This window comes from Stenella coeruleoalba (genome assembly GCF_951394435.1).
Source record: "Stenella coeruleoalba genome assembly, chromosome: 5".
Lineage (NCBI taxonomy): Eukaryota > Metazoa > Chordata > Mammalia > Artiodactyla > Delphinidae > Stenella > Stenella coeruleoalba.
Window position 1 is genome coordinate 76,457,696 of NC_137150.1, and position 17,481 is coordinate 76,475,176.

Below are 17,481 nucleotides of genomic sequence, written 5' to 3' on the forward strand. Positions count from 1 at the left end.
ACGTATTTAAAACTGACTCTCTTGTGGGCACTTCCATGGACGCTTTGAGGCTTCCCTGCTGGGTCTCTTTGCAACTCTCCTGCTCTCAGCCTCCCAGGCAGCCAACCTCCCTCTCTTGCCCTCTAGGTTCGTGGGAGCAGGTACCAGTCTCCCGTGCTCCCCCCCTCCAACTGTAGGGGGTCCCATGTTTAGTTTTCTGAGTGGTCCTGAGGCAGGAGACAGATGGGCCCCTGGCTGAACAGCTGGAGTTTGTCCGCTGTGGACAGATATTCCAAGATGAAGAGGAGAAGAAGCTGAGCTCTGCCCAGATAAGAGAGAAAAGACCACATGGTCCTCATTCTCCAAGTCAAGGAGACCTTCCTGACTACACATGTGCAGAAAGGCTCCTAGGAGGTCAGAAAGGGAGTGATGAGAACCTACCCACAGGCCTCTTCGCCAGAATCCATCTTGGCTAAGAGATGCGCGTGCACACACGAGAGGACCCTGAGATAAACCGAATATGAACTCAGAACCAGGCGAAGCAAGATGATTGGCCAAATGAGACCCAGAAGAAATGCCCCATATAATAGCGGTTCACACTACCACGAGGGCAAGACTCTCTCTCTGAGCTCACCCATGTGTCTATCCACACTTTTTCCTCCAAATAAACACTTTACTTGTTTCATTACTTTCCACCTCTGTGTGGAAATTCATTTCTACACAGCTGATGGGCCAGGGCCTTGTCACTGGCCACTGGTCTGGTGGCTAGGATTCAGCGCTCTCACTGCCACGACCTGACTTCAATCTCTGGCCGGGAACTAAAATCCTACTTTAAGCTGCTGCAGGCCGAGGCCCCCTGAGATCAGTCCTGTGGTATGTCCCTTCACCAGGCTTGAGTTGCGGGATGGGCACTGGCATCCTACCCTTGATGATATGTGTGAGTGTGCGTGTGTGCGTGTGTGTGATTCTCAGCACAGTTCTCTCCCAAGAAATCCTCTTAATCTTTCCTCCCCAGTCGCCATCCCCCAATTTCTTTTATATCTTCATAGAATGTGAAGAGTTCAAGAACTGCAAATAATTTTTTAAAAAATTCTTTGCCAACAGGTGATAATGGTATCTTGTCTTCATTTGCATTTCTTTAATTATTAGTGAGAGTACCCATTTTTCTTATTCCCTATGACACATCAAATAATAGAAATAATTAACACGAAGCTCTTCCCATGCACCAGCTACATCACTTACGCTAACTCATTTAATCCTCACATGGACCCTATGCAGTAGGTGCTATTATTATCCCCATTTGGCAGATGAGGTCCAGAACGATGGGTTAACGTGCCCAAGGTCACACAGCCAGTGGGTCTGGCTCTGAAGTGCTTCTGCCTGGCTTTCCCCCTTTTCCCTGCTCTGTTTGCTCTGCTCTGGATCCTGACCTTTTTATTCTCCTTTCTCTCCTTTTCCCTCTTCTTCCAGTCACTTTTCTAGGGAGCATTTTGACCTTTCCAGCTGTTGTCAACCCGTTCAGTTCAGTTCAACACACATAGAACGAACACTTAGCACATGCCGAACACTGTCTTAGGGACTGAGAGGCAAATACAACCCAGCATGACCAGAAGTAGTCATCTAATAAGGGAATCACGTGTTGTATATGTGCAGCTCATCACGGTTTCCAAGCACATTCACCACTCTCTCGCCACAGTTCTTGGTCTCAAAGAGGTTAAATGACTTGCCCAAGTTCATACAACTCAGAAGTGATGGAAGAGAGAAGAAAATATAAGGGCTTCTGGCATACAAATCAACCAGTCTCTGTGTGAGCTCTGTAGACCTTTTCTACTTTTACGGTTGTCATTGTCATTCCATGTCCAGGGACTATTTGTCATTAGAAATAGCTTTCATCTCCACGTAGAGCTTACATCTCCTGGAAGGATGCTCTCTGGTTAATTGATGTATTACTATAGCAACAGTGCCAATAAAAACCAGAATAGCAGGTACAAATTTCACATCCACAGACTAGGGTGTGCAAACATGTAACTACATTTTCTTATAACTCAAGTTCATTTCTGACCTCAGGCCCCTATTCTGCTTGATGCAAGAAATGTATTCTAGTCACTTTCAAGTAAATTCAATGAGACTCAGTATTTCTTAGCCACTTTTTATTGAATACTTAGTTAATTCCACATGATTTTTCCTTTCCATTTGGGGACGGTGTTGAGTTCCTGGAGGAAGATGGGATCCTGCAAATGCTCCCCCAAAAGTGGGGTGGTGAGGTGGAAGTCAGTGTCTGTGTCTTCTACAGGCCTCAGAGTTGGGTTGGCTGGGGTAACGTTTAGTTCTCCTCTGAATGGAGACTGCACGGTGCAAGTGCTGGGGCCCCCTGAGTTGTGGTCACATCCCCATCAGATTTGCTTTGGGAACAGTGCAGACCACATTCCTTTGATGCATGTCCCCTCAGCCTACAGAGACACCACTTCCAGTGCTGAGGCTTGGTCTGGTGCTCTTTCTCAGCTAACTTGCCCCCCTCATAGGACCTAGACGTGCCCTCTCATGCCATTCCCAAGGTCTAGAAAATACAGGAGGCTTTCTCTTCCTTTGCCTTGGGCCAGAATGAGATGGAGGAAAAAGAGAAGAAAAGAACAGTTGTTAACATCTCAAATATCATTCTGTCGCATCTGTACAAGCTGCCTCCTTCAAAACACTACTATTTTTCATTTCCAGGTTCAAATCTACCAATATATCTCTTTTAATCAGGTTTCTACTTCTTTGAATGATTAAAGAAACACCAATCACTTCCCCCTCACCCAGAAACCCCCACAGATGTACCTCTTTGGTTTCCACCCCAAACACACAAACCTGTGCACGTTGATCCACTGACAACCATCTCTGCCCTCCGCAGCCACTGGTTCCTGCCCCTGGGACCTGTCACTGTGCTCATACGGACAGTTGCAGCCTCCACCCATCTTCACTTTTCACTGTCCATTCTTTTATCACAGGTACCCCAGCAGCTGGTTGATAGATTGATTTTTCTATTCTTTCTTTTTCTTATATGTGTTTGTTTTCTAACTTTCTTTACCTGCCTTTAATCCTCTTTGGAAATAGATGAGGTTTAAAGTAAAACTGTAATAAATAAAATCCTCATAGCCCTTTTAATGTTCAGTGAGTAGAACAACCCACATTATGCCAGATGTGGTTACACCATAATCTTCCTGACTCCAAATTGCTTTCATTTGGAATCAGTTTCTTTGTGTGAAGGCTTTGATGTTTTCCCTCCTTCTGAGCCAGTGATCCTAGTCAGGCAAAAGAAAGAAAAGACAAAATGGTGTTGAGTAATCTATGATATCACAGGCTCTATGCTGGACACGCTTATCTACATTGTCTCATTGCATGCATCCTAGATTTATAGGATCCTAGCTGGAGCCTAAGCCATGTTTACCCTATCATTCAGACAAAACCATCTGGAAGCTTCCGACAGAATGAGACGGACAAGGATGCAAGGACTGGTTTGAGCCTTCTGGGAAAAAAATAATCTTCTAAGTCTGAAAAAAGAATCCACTGGAAGAGAGAAATCTGTTCACTATTCATTCAACAAACCTTTATCAAGCACCTGCAGTTTATCCAACACTGTGCTAGGCACCAGGGATACAGCTGTGAAAAACCCAAGGGCAATGAACCAGTTTTAGGGGTGAGGGCCAGCTTTCAGGGCAACAGCAAGTGTGCCACTCAGACCGTCCTCTGTCCCTCACCTCGGTCCTAAGGCATGATGGCTGCAGTACAAAGCAAACACCAAATGTTGCTTCAATTCCATGTTCAAGAAATAATAGAAAAGAACAGTGAGAGGAAAACCAAGGCCCATAGTTTCTGCACCATGGGAGCCCATGCCTTCTACACAAACACCAGAACGCTTGACTTGGAGACGTTGTTGGACACCAGAAGGGCACTCAAATGGGACATCAGGAGAGGCGGGGGACATTACCCCAAACAACTGAAACAAGGAGGAGGGATGAAGCAAGGGCAGCTGATAGAACCTGGGTCTAGGACTCGACTGAGATCCATGCTGGGGCTTGTAAGGATTAACTAGGAGGAATTTGGGGAAAGCTAAATTTCCACAGAACTAATGGGCGTGGAGCTCGAGAAATACAGCTTATGACTTCTGCCAAGTCTCTACTTCTACACCCGGGCTAATGTAGCCTGGAGAGGAGTTGTTCCACAGCAGCTCCAATGAGTTAAGACACTTGCTCAAGGTTATTGATTTAGGAATGGTCTTTCTGCAAAGTCCTTCCCAGACCTAGTCCCCCACATGGTTGGAAAACCTCAGGATTCTCATCTCTGCTCTGCTGTTAATGCATTCATTATAGGATATTGGAAGAGTTAACTTACTTCCCTGAGCGGGAGTTTATCATCTTTTAAAAGAAGGGCTTGGGCTAGAAAAGCTACAACATTCTGTGATTTTGGTTTTTTTATAAATTTATTTATTTATTTATTTTTTGGCTGCGTTGGGTCTTTGTTGCTGCACACGGGCTTTCTCTAGTTGCGGCGAGCAGGGGCTACTCTTCACCGCGGTGCGTGGGCTTCTCATTGCGGTGGCTTCTCTTGTTGCGGAGCACGGGCTGCACGCACACGGGCTCAGTAGTTGTGGCTCACGGGCTCTAGAGCGCAGGCTCAGTAGTTGTGGCGCAGGGGCTTAGTTGCTCCGCGGCATGTGGGATCCTCCCGGATCATGGCTCGAACCCTTGTCCCCTGCGTTAGCAAGCAGACTCTTAACCACTGTGCCACCAGGGAAGTCCCCATTCTGTGATTTTTGGGCTAGTTTTGGCCCCTCAGCACTGGTTCTGGGTACCCTTGACAATCTAACCCAGTCTTGCATATCCAGACAAAGCCCTCTCACTTCCTAACATGGCCCATTTACTCCAGCCAAGCCAGTTTTTTTTTTTTTACTGTCCCTGAACACAGCACACTCATATTCATTCCTGACCCTCTGCCAACTCCCTCCCTAGCGGCACTAAGGAAATTGGAATGAAAGCACATGCTAGTCAGACCGTGATCTCTCCAGTCCGTTGTTGGAAAGGACATGCCCACTGCCTTGTCTGAGGCCGACCTTCAAGGTGGGTATATATCAGCTCCCCTGGGCATCCATTTACATTTCTGACATTAATTTGTCCAGACCTTCTGTGGATCCATTTATATTTCCTTCAGGTTCTACATCTTGGCATAATGTGTTTCGTGAGTTTATCACCCATTTCTTTTATTTGTTCTAAGTGTTCCTCACTCATCTCCCCCTCCAGCAAGTGTTTGGGTTGAATGAGTCCTTGTTCACATTCTCCTGGTTATTCATGAGTTTACTGCTTTCCATTGTGTCCTTTTCCAGGCTGGAGAATCCCAGCCTCTATGGCCTGTCTTCCCTCTGCAGCCCTTGATTGTTCTGTCTCTGTTCCTTCTTCACTGTCAGTCAGTACAGTCCTTCAGAGGTTCAGGGACTAGAACTCTCCACAAATCGAGGAAGGGAGGATGTACGGTGTTGAGAGAAATGCAAGGGCGTGGGCTCAGTTATTTTCCGTCTCTCCCCACCCCTTGCTGATGCCCGGTATGTGTTTTCCTGGCCTCTGGAGCAAAGCAGTACTTCAAACTCACGCACTGGAAGTCAAAAATGCCTCCAAAGACACAGGCCTTTTCCTGGTTTTTGACAGAGACATTAGGCACAGAGTTTGGATTTGGTTATTTTTAAGCATATCTGCACATGCCACGTTAAACCCATCTGCTCCTTTTCTGCCAATTTAAACAAACTCAGTTGATAACAATGATAATTAACATTTAGTGAGCTCTTAAAAGGCCCCAGGCACTGTGCTAAGTGTGCAGTGTCTTTCTTAATCCTCTCTGCAACCCTCTGAGGTTGGGGCTACTGTTACCCAGTTTTGAAGACAAGAATATTAAGAAACAGGGAGATTAAGTCACTTGATCATCACACAGCTGGCAGATGGCAGACCCTTGACTCAAGCCCAGGGAGGCTGAGATTTTCAACCTTACTGTTCTCTGCAGTTAACCCTGGCTGTCGATTAGAATCACCTGGGAGCTTGGGAAAAACACCAGTTCCCCAGACCCCACCCCAGGGCAGCTAAATATGATGCTCTGGGGGCTGGGGTCCAGATACAGATAGCTTTCAAAGCTCCTCCAGGCAAGTCTATTATCCACCCAGGATTGAGGACCACAGCTCTGATGCCTCCTACTGTCAAAGCCTGTCAGTTTATTTCTACCATAACTGGAATACGTTTGGTCATCTGCAACATGGAGGCTTGTCAGGGGACTTTCCCGTCCAGAACATTTCGAAAGATGTTAAACCTGATCAGTTCTTGAAGTAGATCCTTTTGTTGTGGTGGTGGTAAAGTATACATAATAGAACATTTCGCATGTTAACTATTTTTAATATTACTTTTTAATATATAAAATGGATCTTTCTACATATATTGTTTTTTTTTCTTTTTTCTTTATGGTGAAATACATATACATAACATTTTCCATCTTCACGATCTTTTAAGTGTACAGTGGCACTGATTACATTCACATTGTGTGCAGCCGTCACCACCACCCAACTCCAGAACTTTCCATCATTCCAAACTGAAACTCTATACGTATTAAACACTAACTCCCCATTTCCTCATCACCCTAGTCCCTGACAACTACCATTCTCCTCTCTATCTCTATGAATTTGACTATTCCAGGCACCTCATGTAAGTGGAATCATACAGTATTTGTCCTTTTGTGTCTGATTTATTTCACTTCGCATAATGTCTTCCAGGTTCATCCATATTGTAGCATGTGTTGGAATTTCCTTCCTTTTTAAGGTTGAATAATATTCCGCTGTATGTCTACACCACAGTTTGTTTACCCACTCCTTGCACAGATTCTTTAGGAGGAAGTTTTAAATGTGCACCATCTAGAGAAGCCAAAATTTGCTCCTACCTTTCTTATTCTGTATCTAAACCATTTGTTAATCTTGATAAAAGAGACATCATTCCCTCCTTTAGCCCCATGGTGACTTAACCTTTTAAAAAAGCGTTCCTTGGGCTTCCCTGGTGGCGCAGTGGTTGAGAGTCCGCCTGCCGATGCAGGGGACGCGGGTTCGTGCCCTGGTCCGGGAAGATCCCACATGCCGCGGAGCGGCTGGGCCTGTGAGCTATGGCCGCTGAGCCTGCGTGTCCGGAGCCTGTGCTCCGCAATGGGAGAGGCCACAACAGTGAGAGGCCCACGTACCGCAAAAAAAAAAAACAAAAAAACAAAAAAAGCGTTCCTTAAAGAAATTTGTCAAAAGATTTTAAAAGCCTAGGTAGATTATAGCTGTTTCTCCCTTATCTCCTTTTTTACTTTCACAAAGAACTCCACTGTGTGTCTCTTCCTTCCCCTGTGCCTTTCCACACCTACATTTTCAGTGTGGTCCAGGGCAATTTCCACCTCCTGCAAGAAACCTTCCTGGACCCAGCTCCAGTGGGCTCTCTCTTTCCCCAGAACTTTTCTGGTGTTTATTGCCTGAAGCGGCCAATCTGGCATTCACCTGATATTTACTTCTTACATGCACCTCGCATTCCTAATATGATGACCATCCCTTAAGCATCGCTCATCCTCTGTGTCCTCTCCAGCCTCAGTGCAGAGCAGAGCAGATAACAGAAGTGGGAAAATTAGTATTTAATTGAAATGAAGGAGCATACTGCCTCTTCCTGAGAATCGGTGGTGCTTCTCACCTAACATCTGAGATCTGAGCTGCCTGCAGCATCACTAGGATGTGTTAAGGACACGTCCCAACCCCCTTCATTTCTCAGACTTGGGGCAGAGCCAGCGCTAAGCCGTATTGACAGGGGCAAAGTTCTCTTCATCATGTCTTCCCTTATTATTCACTTGGCTCACAGCCCAAACTTTTCTGGGCATCCATATCCCTGCTCTTATTATTATTATTTTTTTTTTATTTCTCTCCATCTCAGCCTCCTATTCTGTATTCCAATCCCTTAGATTCCTACCTAAGGGTTTTCATTATTTTTGTCATGTCTGCCCTAATCAAGGTCTCAGGGAGTTGCAGGGACCGTTGTAATGGTCTCTTATTGGCCTCCCTCACTCAAGCCCACCCACTGTCTCCCATCTCACCATGTCAGGCTCCTGCTCCAAACCTCAGATGATTCTCTTTTCCTGGCCTGTAGGTTTGGTTTTTTTTTTGGCTGCGTTAGGTCTTAGCTGCGGCACGCAGGAACCTTGTTGCAGCATGCGGGATCTAGATCCCCGACCAGGGATCAAACCCGGGCCCCCTGCATTGGGAGTGCAGAGTCTCACCCACTGGACCACCAGGGAAGTCCCTGGCCTGTAGGATTAAATCCAAACTCCTTCCACGGCATTCAAGTCCTCCCTAATCCGGCTCTGCTCACAGTTCAGCATCATCTCCCACTATCCCTCCATACCTTCAATCAATAATAAAGTATTGAATGACTGCTCTCCACGGGCCAGGATTCTGGATGCGTCGTATGGTGCCAGCACAGTGGTGTGCTCGGTAGGTAATTTGGAGGGAATTACTGTTCACCGCCCATTCCTGCTAAGGGGTTGTTAATTTATAGGTCAGCTTAAGGCATTCTGCCAACCTAGTTTTTCCCCACCATGGATTTCACAGGCCGTGGAACACCAGAGGGGAGACATTTTGGCCAGAGTAAAGGAGTCTTTTTGCACCTCTCAACCATGTTAGAGGTGTTCTACCCCAACTCAGGCAGCAGGTTCTCCTTCAGATGCCTTGCTACATCCTGTCTAGAGGTCTGGCCCTGCTGGGGTCCTCTAAGTGCCAGGCTTGGGCCTCTTCTTGGTCACAACCTGGGATTCTCTTCTTAACAAGATTCAGATACCCTTCTGGGGACATTGGTGTAGGTTTTCTTGGCCAACACCCATCTTTTCTGATCCATCTGGGACTTTTGTGACTTCACCATGGTCCTCAGAGATAATCACAGACACAGATCTCTTGTTTCAAATGTCTTCAGGAAGGGCGGCCACACCTTGTGTTCTTCCTTGCGTCCAAATGTCCGGAGAGTGACCCCTGCCCCCTTGCCTGGGGTTGAGCACTTGACTTGGCCCTTTATCTGGAGCATCTACCAGGAAGCCTGGTGTCATCCGGGGGACCAGCCCTGCCTCTGTCCTTCCTTCTGATCTCCCATACCTCACTTCCTCCTGACTCATCCTCAGCCCCAGTCTGACATGTTTGTCAGAAAAGCGGGAAAGAGGAAGGCGAAGAGGTGCTCTTGACCGCCTGGGGAGCCAGATATGATCATCCCTGGGTGTCATCCCAAGGACAAACTACAAAGTCAGCCTGCCTTCTCTCACCACACCCCTGACTTAGGAGACATGAAAATGGTGTATGTGTGCGTGTGTGTGCGTGTGTGTGTGTGTGTGTGTGTGTGTGCATGTACACACTGATCTTCATGCTGCCTGAGAGAATGTGTGAGAGTAAATATGTGAAGGCCTGGAAGGCAATTTATTTTCTCAGGAGATGAGAAGAAAAATTAGCACTATAACACAAGAAACAAAAATGACGCCAGAATGAACGTGCTCATGTCGGGTGGGTGACCATTTAGAGGTCTGGGTTTTCAGAGCTCACGCTCCACTGTGCTTTGACTTGGAGCGCTGCTGTGTGGGTCAATGGACACATGTGGTGAACTGGGTGGAAAACAATTAGTATATGTTTTATTCTAATATGCATCTTCTATTGCAAGTTTTTAAGTGCAAATGCAGATGTTAACTGATAATCAGTTGGAGAGAACACTGATAGGGAGAAATCTAAGTTCAAATCTCGGCTCTGAAAACTGTAACATTGCGCCTCAGTTTCCTTATCTGTAAAACGGGGATAATAATAATGACTCACTCTTAAATCATTATTGTGCACTTGTTTTCACGTAGTACCATTCTGTGGGCTAGGATTACAGCAATGAACAAACTGGGCAATGCCTCCGCTGTCGTGGAATTTATATCCTGGTTAGGGCAGATGGATAATAAATATGTACAATGTCAGGTGATGATAAAGGGTGACAGGGGTTTGTCTTTTTTGAAAGGATAGTAATGCATTGCTAATGAACTGATGTTTGAGCAGACTCTGAAGGAAGAGAGGGAACGACCATGTGGACATTGACAGAAGAGCTTTCCAGGCGGAGAGAACAGCAAGTGCGAAGGCCTGGAGGTGGGAGCTTCAGGTGTTCCAGAAACAGTGGAGAGGCTGGGGAGGCAGGCGAGAAGTGAAGGAGGGGAGAGCAGTAGGAGATGATGTCAGAAAGGGCCTCGTGGGCTTGGAGAGGCTGTGGCTTTTCCTCTAGGGAGCTGGTGAGCCATGGAAGGGTTTTTTTTGGCAGAGGAGGGCGAGGATCTGACTGCGGATGGCTACTGCGTGGAGAACAGACAGTAGGCACAAAGGTGGAAGCAGGCAGAGCAGACATCCAGGTGAGAGAAGAGAGTGGTTTGAATTGGGGTGCTAGAGGAGGAGGTGGTGAGAAGTAGCCAGATTCTGAACATATTTCAATGGGACTTATTGACGGTTTACAGGTGGAGTGTGGGATGAACTCAAGATTTTGGCCTTGAGGAATTCAAAGACTGGAGTTTTTTTTTTTTTTTTTTTTTGCGGTACGTGGGCCTCTCACTGTTGTGGCCTCTCCTGTTGCGGAGCACAGGCTCCGGATGCGCAGGCTCAGCGGCCATGGCTCACGGGCCTGGCTGCTCCGCGGCATGTGGGATCTTCCTGGACCGGGGCACGAACCCGCGTCCCCTGCATCGGCAGGCGGACTCTCAACCACTGCGCCACCAGGGAAGCCCAAAGACTGGAGTTTTAATTTACTAGGTTGGAAGAGTCTGAGAGAGGAGCTGCTTTGGGGAAAGAAAATCAGAAGTTAAGTCTGGGATGCCTATTAGATGTTTACATGGAGGGCAGCAGGCAGTCGGTTCTCTGCATCTGGGTTTCAGGAGAAAGGTCAGAGCTGCTAATGGAAACTTAGATGTCATCAGCAGAGATGGTGTTTACAGCCCCCGGGGCTGGACAAGACCATCCCAGGTGGCAGTGTGACTACCTCCTTCACATGGCGTGAAGGCCAAAAGATATTGTATGGAAAAGACTTTTGTAAACTGTGAAGTGCTAAACACTGGAAAAGACTCAGTGCATCAACATAGTAAAGGACATAATTTAAAGAAGTGTCTGCAGGGAGAGTCAGAATCATAGAATGTTGTACCAGGAGGACCTTAGAAAGCAGCCAATCGACCCCTCTCGTTTTAGCCACGAGGAACTGAGGTTGGAGAGGTTAAGAGGCTTGTGCAAGGACACCCAGCTCGTTAGTGGCCAGCAGACGAGCTGGTCTCAGAACTGAGGAGCCCTAACTGCGGGTGCGGTGCTCTTTCCTCCAGCAGCGCACCTGCTCACATTTACGGCTTCAGCTCTCTCCGAATCTGTTAACCAGGGCCAAGTAATTCTTCCAAAACAGAAATCTAATTATATCGCCTTATGCTTTCATACATGCTATTCCCTCTGCCTGGAATACTCTGCTTCCTCCCGCTTCTCTGTCTGGCAAGTTCCTGCCCCATCTCCATTCTCAGCTAGAAGGGCCCTTGGCTGTGAAGACCTCCTTGCCCTGCTGGGTGGAGCTGGTTGTTGGCTTTCCACGTGCCCGCGGTGCTCTGGTCCTGCATTTGCTGTGACTCGGGCTGCCTCGCTGGCTGACTGTGAGGCTCTGGCTCTCTCCTCTTATGACCTCTCCAACAAGCGAGCGCACTGAGTGGCACTTAAGTGTTTGGGGAGGAAGGAAGGAAGGAAGGCCTCTTCTCTCACATCAGCTCAGGACAATGGCAAAGCTGTCATTTAGTGACACTTCAGTTCCTCTAACCTAAGGGGCTTTTGTTTCACAAATTGACAATGACTTCTGGGGTGGGAATTTTCCTTTTTCTTTTCCATCCCCAGGCACAATGAGCAGGTGATTCTGGGACCAAATAGAAAACGATTTGGACATTATAAGTGATTGCTGCCTTCTTTTTTCCAGTTCTCTCTCTCCTGTTGATATACGAGTGGCTGTGGCTTGTTGGCCTTTTGCTGCAAGGCCGGATTTGTGTTTGTGCCTGGGCTATGCACAGGTGGGTATACACACACACACACACACACACACACACACACACACCCCTACATAAACTCCTGGGAGAGGCTGCACTCTTGTTTTTCAGAGGCAGCTAGATCTCCCAGAAAATGCCCTCAGGTGGGCTCCCAGGTTTGTCACCTTTGAGCATGAGAATTTGGCCTTCTTAATCTCTTGGTACCTTAGCTGAAGGTAAGTTTGGAATTTCTAGATCAAGAGTAAATTCCAAGAACTTCTTCCCACCCTCTATGTTTGCTGTTCTTTAGCATGTTTGTTTTGGATAATTCTGTATTAATTACTGTATTTACATTCTGCTTAATTAACACTGTTCTGGTAGGTGAAGAATTGCTCCTAATAGAAGTAATTATTGTACAGGTTATTGCAGGGGTTTAATGAAAGTGACAGAAGGTGGTGGTGACACTGTGGTGATGGGGTCAACGCTCCAGGTTTTGTTCCTAGTAAACGATTCAGGGTTTGCCAAACTCTGGGGACGCCTGAAGCAGGTGATAAGACAGGCTAGTAAAATAACTGTCCCTTCCTGAGGTTTGGACTTCTGAAGCTCTCTTGTATTGAGAGCTCTTGAGTAATCACTGTTAGTCAATAGAATACTGTAGGATGCAATTAGGTTTAATTAGCCTAGCATCCCAAGCATGTCTGCTCCTCTGTCTGTGTCTCTTTGGGTGTCTCACCTTCTTGGCTCCTGCTTCCCCTGAAAAGGAAGCGTTCCTGGGCTGTGTCCCCAGACTGGGGTCTCCCCTCTTCTCTTCCTGCACTGAACTCTCTCCTACACTCATTCATAATGTGGAGGGGGAGAGCCAGGAAGGGGCATGAAGTGATGGTGGAAAGAGAAGAAGGAAAAGGCAATCAAAACATAGTGGAAAAAGAGAGGGAGGGTGAGAGAATATGGTGAAGGATGGAAAAGATTTTTATAGCCTTTCAAGAGAGAGCTGCTGCCGACAACCACTCAGAAGGCACTTTGTCTACTGTCCCAACCAAACAAATGGGAAACTCTCCCGCTCATACCTTTTCCCTGCTATATATATAGAATATTTTCAGATTTTTGTATTAATTAAAAGGTGTCTATATTTCATACACATTTTATTTTTGCAATAACAAAACAGTCCCCACGGTTCTGTAGGGAATGGGAATGGGGGAGGGCGGGGGGGAGGGGGGGTCAGGCAACACTCACAGCAGTGGAAGGGTACCAGACTGGGGATCGGGAGACCTGCTCCCACCCCAGCCTGCAACTCTGGGACAAATGCTTCCCCTCTGGATCTCATTGTCCTCATCTGTAAAATGATAGGTTTGGACTCGATGCCCTGCACTACCTCTTCCAACTTGATTTCTACCCCCTTATTAAATGGATGGTCTACCAGACTTATATGCCCGACATACCCGTTTCCTTCCTTTTTCTCTCTTGTCTGCAACTCTCTCCTCTTGTTCAGAGTGTCTTCCCTTTGCAAGTTCCTCTCCATTCTGCACATTATGAATCTCAGCATTCCTGTTGCCCTAGAAAAGCATTATTTCTGAGATTGTGCACTGTTTCCCTTTTTACAGCATCTCATAAACTCCTTTCTTGGATTCTTTCTTTTTTTTTCTTTCCCATCATTCTGGCCAAACTACTTCTCACCTTGGTTCAGAGGGGTGTGTGTGTGTGTCTGTGTGTGTGTGTGTGTGTAGGAGGGTGCTTCTCTAGATTTCTTACCATCTCCATTCCTCTGTTTTATCTAGGATTTCCTTTATCCAGAATTTTGTTGCATAAAATGATTCACTCTAATTCTTCAATTTCTGGCATAGTCTAGAAAGTCGTTTAATGTTTTCCTTCTTCCAACTTACCTATTTTTATTTCACAGTTCTCTTTAGCTGTCTCTTATAATCATACTTCTCCTGGTTTAATATTTCAGGTCCTTTGTCTGTATCCTTCATTCTTTCGTTTTCTTTTCTTAGGTCACCTTTTAAAAAAATTTTAAAATACCATTCTTTGTTCAGCAGAGGGCTCTCTTCCCATCCCTCTTGCAGCCGGGCAGATAGGATTTGAAGCAGCTTGTCCCCGCTGTCTTTCCCTCAGGTTTTCTAGCCATCAGAAACATTAGACACTTAAACTTGTAAACAATTCAGCCTTGTTCGGTGTGGTCGCGCTAAACCTTCCCTCCTCTGCTGAGAGCCCTCCACCGGCTGCCCCGCTCACTAATCTATTGGATGCCCTCCCAACGTTCCTAATGTTATTCACTGTAGCCCCTACTCCAATCGCTCAGTAGGGTAGGTTATCACCAACCCTAGTTTACGGCTGAATTAACTGAGGCTTGGAGAGGTTCACCCAAGGTCGTGCAGCTTGTAAAGTTAACCCTTATCCGGCCGATTCTGGTTTTCCAGTCCAGCCCAGCAGCCTCATCTCATTCCCTTCGACTGCAATTTATATCGGATTTCCCTTGTTTTGTACGCAATTCTTTCCCCCTTCAAATCCACGGGCAGGAAGATCGTCCCTAGCTGATAGGGCTGGGGCACTGGAGAGCCGAGGGGAAGGGAGAATTTCCTCGGGCCCCAGCGGTTGGGTAGGCAGGATTCTGGTGCGCTGACGCCCCGGCAGAAAGCCGGGTTCGAGACGGGGCTTGCCGAGGACGGTAAGGCAGGACGTGGCAAAAAGGCAGCAAGTGCTCGAGGGACCTGGGTCTCGCCGCTCGAACGGCGGCTGCGGGGCGGGACTTCTGTCTACCCTCCGTGTAAACACACTTGGCAAGCCAAGGGCGGGATTCGGACCAAGCCCGGGGACGCGGAGGTGCAGGGCGCCCCCTCGCGCTCCTCCGCGCGCCACGAGTTGGCGGGTGGCGCGCCAGCCGCGGCAGGTCCTCTCCAGCACCCTCCTCCTTTTCTCTCCCGCTCCCTTCCCTCTCTCCGCTCGCTCCCAACTCCTCCCCCACCTCTTCTCCCTCCCTCCTTCGGCCCCCTCATCTTCTCCTCCCCGCTCTCAGCCGCGCGCCTGGTCGGGAGCTAGTTGGAGCGCGAGGGCTGCCGCCTGAGCCCAGCTCCGCTGAGCCGGGCGGGTCGGCGGCGCGTCCGGCGGCTGCTGGCGGAACCCGAGGGTGGCGGGCGCGGGCCCGGGTCGCGTCTGCACTGGAGCGGCAAGTGAGGGCCGGGGGCCGTTCTTGCGCGGCCGCCCCATTCCCAGACCGGCCGCCAGCCCTCCTGGGTCGCCTTCGCCGCTCCCCGCCGCCGGGAGCCGGGAGTCGGGAGCCGCTTGGAACCGGGCACCTGCGCCCGCAGCCCGGAGGTGAGTCCCGGGAGCACAGGACGCTTCCCCTGCGCGGGCTGGGCTGCAAGTTGCAAACTTCAGCAACTCGGGTGGGTAGAGGGGTAGGGGCCCGGGGCCGCTGGCAAGTTGGAACCAGGTGGCGGAGGCTGCGGGCAGAGAGGAGGGAGTCCCCGCGCTTCCACGCCGCCCTCTGCCACCTCAGCTTGGGCTCCCTTCGTGCTGCCGCGTTCCCGCCGTCAGCCGGCTCCGGGTCCGGGCTGCATGGGGCCCTGGCCCGGCCGCTGTCGGTGCGTCTGGGCTGCACGCCGCGAAGGGGACCTAGGGCCGGGCCTGGAGGAGGGGACGGACGGTTGAAAGGCTGGGAGAGAGCCGGGCTGAGGCGCCGAGGGTGGCGCCGAGATGGAGGCTCCGAGAGGGCGGACGAGTAAACCCGGTGGAGGCAGAGCGCAGGCGGCGAGGCGCGTGGGAACGCGTGGCCCGCCCGGAGTGTGAAATCTCGCGCTCGGGGACGTCCCTGCTGCGCCGCCGCCTGCGGGGGTCCCCACCGGATTCTTCCCAGACCCCCTGCCCTGGCGGGGCCCTGCGGAGCCCAAACTCTGCCCCGCCAGGCCCCAGATGCAGCCGTCCCGGAGCCCGGCGCTCCCGCCTCGGCGGGCGGAGAGGGGCGCGGCGGCGGGAACGCGGGATGCGAACGGCGCTTTCCTGATTTATTTTTCTCATGGTAATTTGTCTTTGTGGTTGGGCTGCCCATTCACTTTCCGCTCACGTCTTGCGGGAGATCCAGTGAGGAGGGAGGGAGCGGGGGGCGCTCCGGCACAGGGAGAGATGGAGACAGGAGAGGGGATGGGGATCCGAGCCGGGCGGGAGCCGAGAGGGAAGTGGGCGTAGGACCCGCAGAGGATGAAGGCGAGGCTGAGGACACCCGGACGAGCGGAGCCGCGGGCGGGCGGCGGAGGGAGGACAGAGCCGGCCCCTTCTCGAGCGCAAAGTTTAAACAACCAGGAGGAGCCACCTGAAGCGCCCTCCTTGCCTCCTCCCCTTCCCTCGGTGCCCAGTCCTCGGGTTATTCCCCCTGCTCCGCCGCGCCGGGCTGCAGTGGGCCTCGAGTTGGGAGGAGGAAAGGTAACTGCCCTACTCTGCCCCCACCCCTGCGATCCTCTCCAGGTATTCCGCGGTGGTGATGAGAGCAGCCGGAGCGGGGAAGGGCTGCCCGCCCTCGGGATACGCTCTTTCCCGGCCCCTTGACTGAGCGGAACTGGGATTGGGAGGTTGGAAGCTCGCCTGTGTCTAGACCCTACCACGATCCTACCTTCTCTGAGTCCAATCTCCTTCCACATTTCTCAGGCACCTCCACTCCCCCTCCCATCCCCACCACTTCGGCCTTATTCGGCTCCTTCGTCAGCGGCAGCGGCGTCTCCCTCCAGGCCCTTCTGGCCCGCCTCTGTCCTCCCCGCCTCTACTTTCCCTCATCTTTTAGCCTGTTCTCTTCCATTCCTTCTCATTTACCGCACTGCCCCCCCGCCCCAGTTCTTCCTGACCTTCAAAAGTGGGCTCTCACCTTTTCTGAACCAGGATAGATGACCTTGAGGAAGGGGAAGAGGGGAACTTGAGCCTGAGAACTGGACCTCACAACTAGGAAAAGGAGGACAGATTAAGAAGCAGCTTGGAAAAACCCGCCGGTACCCTGCCCCAAATCTAGATTACCAACCGAGGAGGAAGGGGGATAAAATATCAGAGAGAGAGAGAGGGAGTTTGCCACTTGATCACTCTATAGACTACAGATCTAGAAATTACAGTTTTAAGTGATCTAATCTCTATGTGTGCATGTTATCCTGTACTTTGGGGATTGATTGGAACATCCCACAGCCTGGTCCTACCTGTCACCTGCTGGCCCCCTACTCACCCTGACTCTCAGGGCCCACTAGGATTCTACTGTGAGATGATGAGTTCCTTGAGGTCAGGGGGCCATCTTATCTTATACAAATCTAGCACTTTACATTGATACAAGGTACCAGACTCAGAGGCGGGACTGGAACTCAGGTCTCCTGCCCCTCCCCACCCAGCCCAGTGGGTATAAACCAGTTTTATTCTTTACAAAAAAAGAAAAAAAAAATCCAACCATGACTTTTTGCTTCCCCTGAT

The 17,481-nt window shown here is 49.6% G+C and overlaps 1 protein-coding gene across 1 annotated transcript in view; it reads left to right on the forward strand.

The window, feature by feature from the left end:
* The first annotated feature begins 15,225 nt into the window (after positions 1-15,225).
* Positions 15,226-17,481, forward strand: part of SEMA5B (semaphorin 5B) — a 117,671-nt gene continuing 115,415 nt past the window's right edge. The window contains exon 1 of the mRNA XM_079922312.1: positions 15,226-15,357. The gene's annotated coding sequence lies outside the window, so the exon portion shown is untranslated. The remainder of the gene's footprint in view (positions 15,358-17,481) is intronic.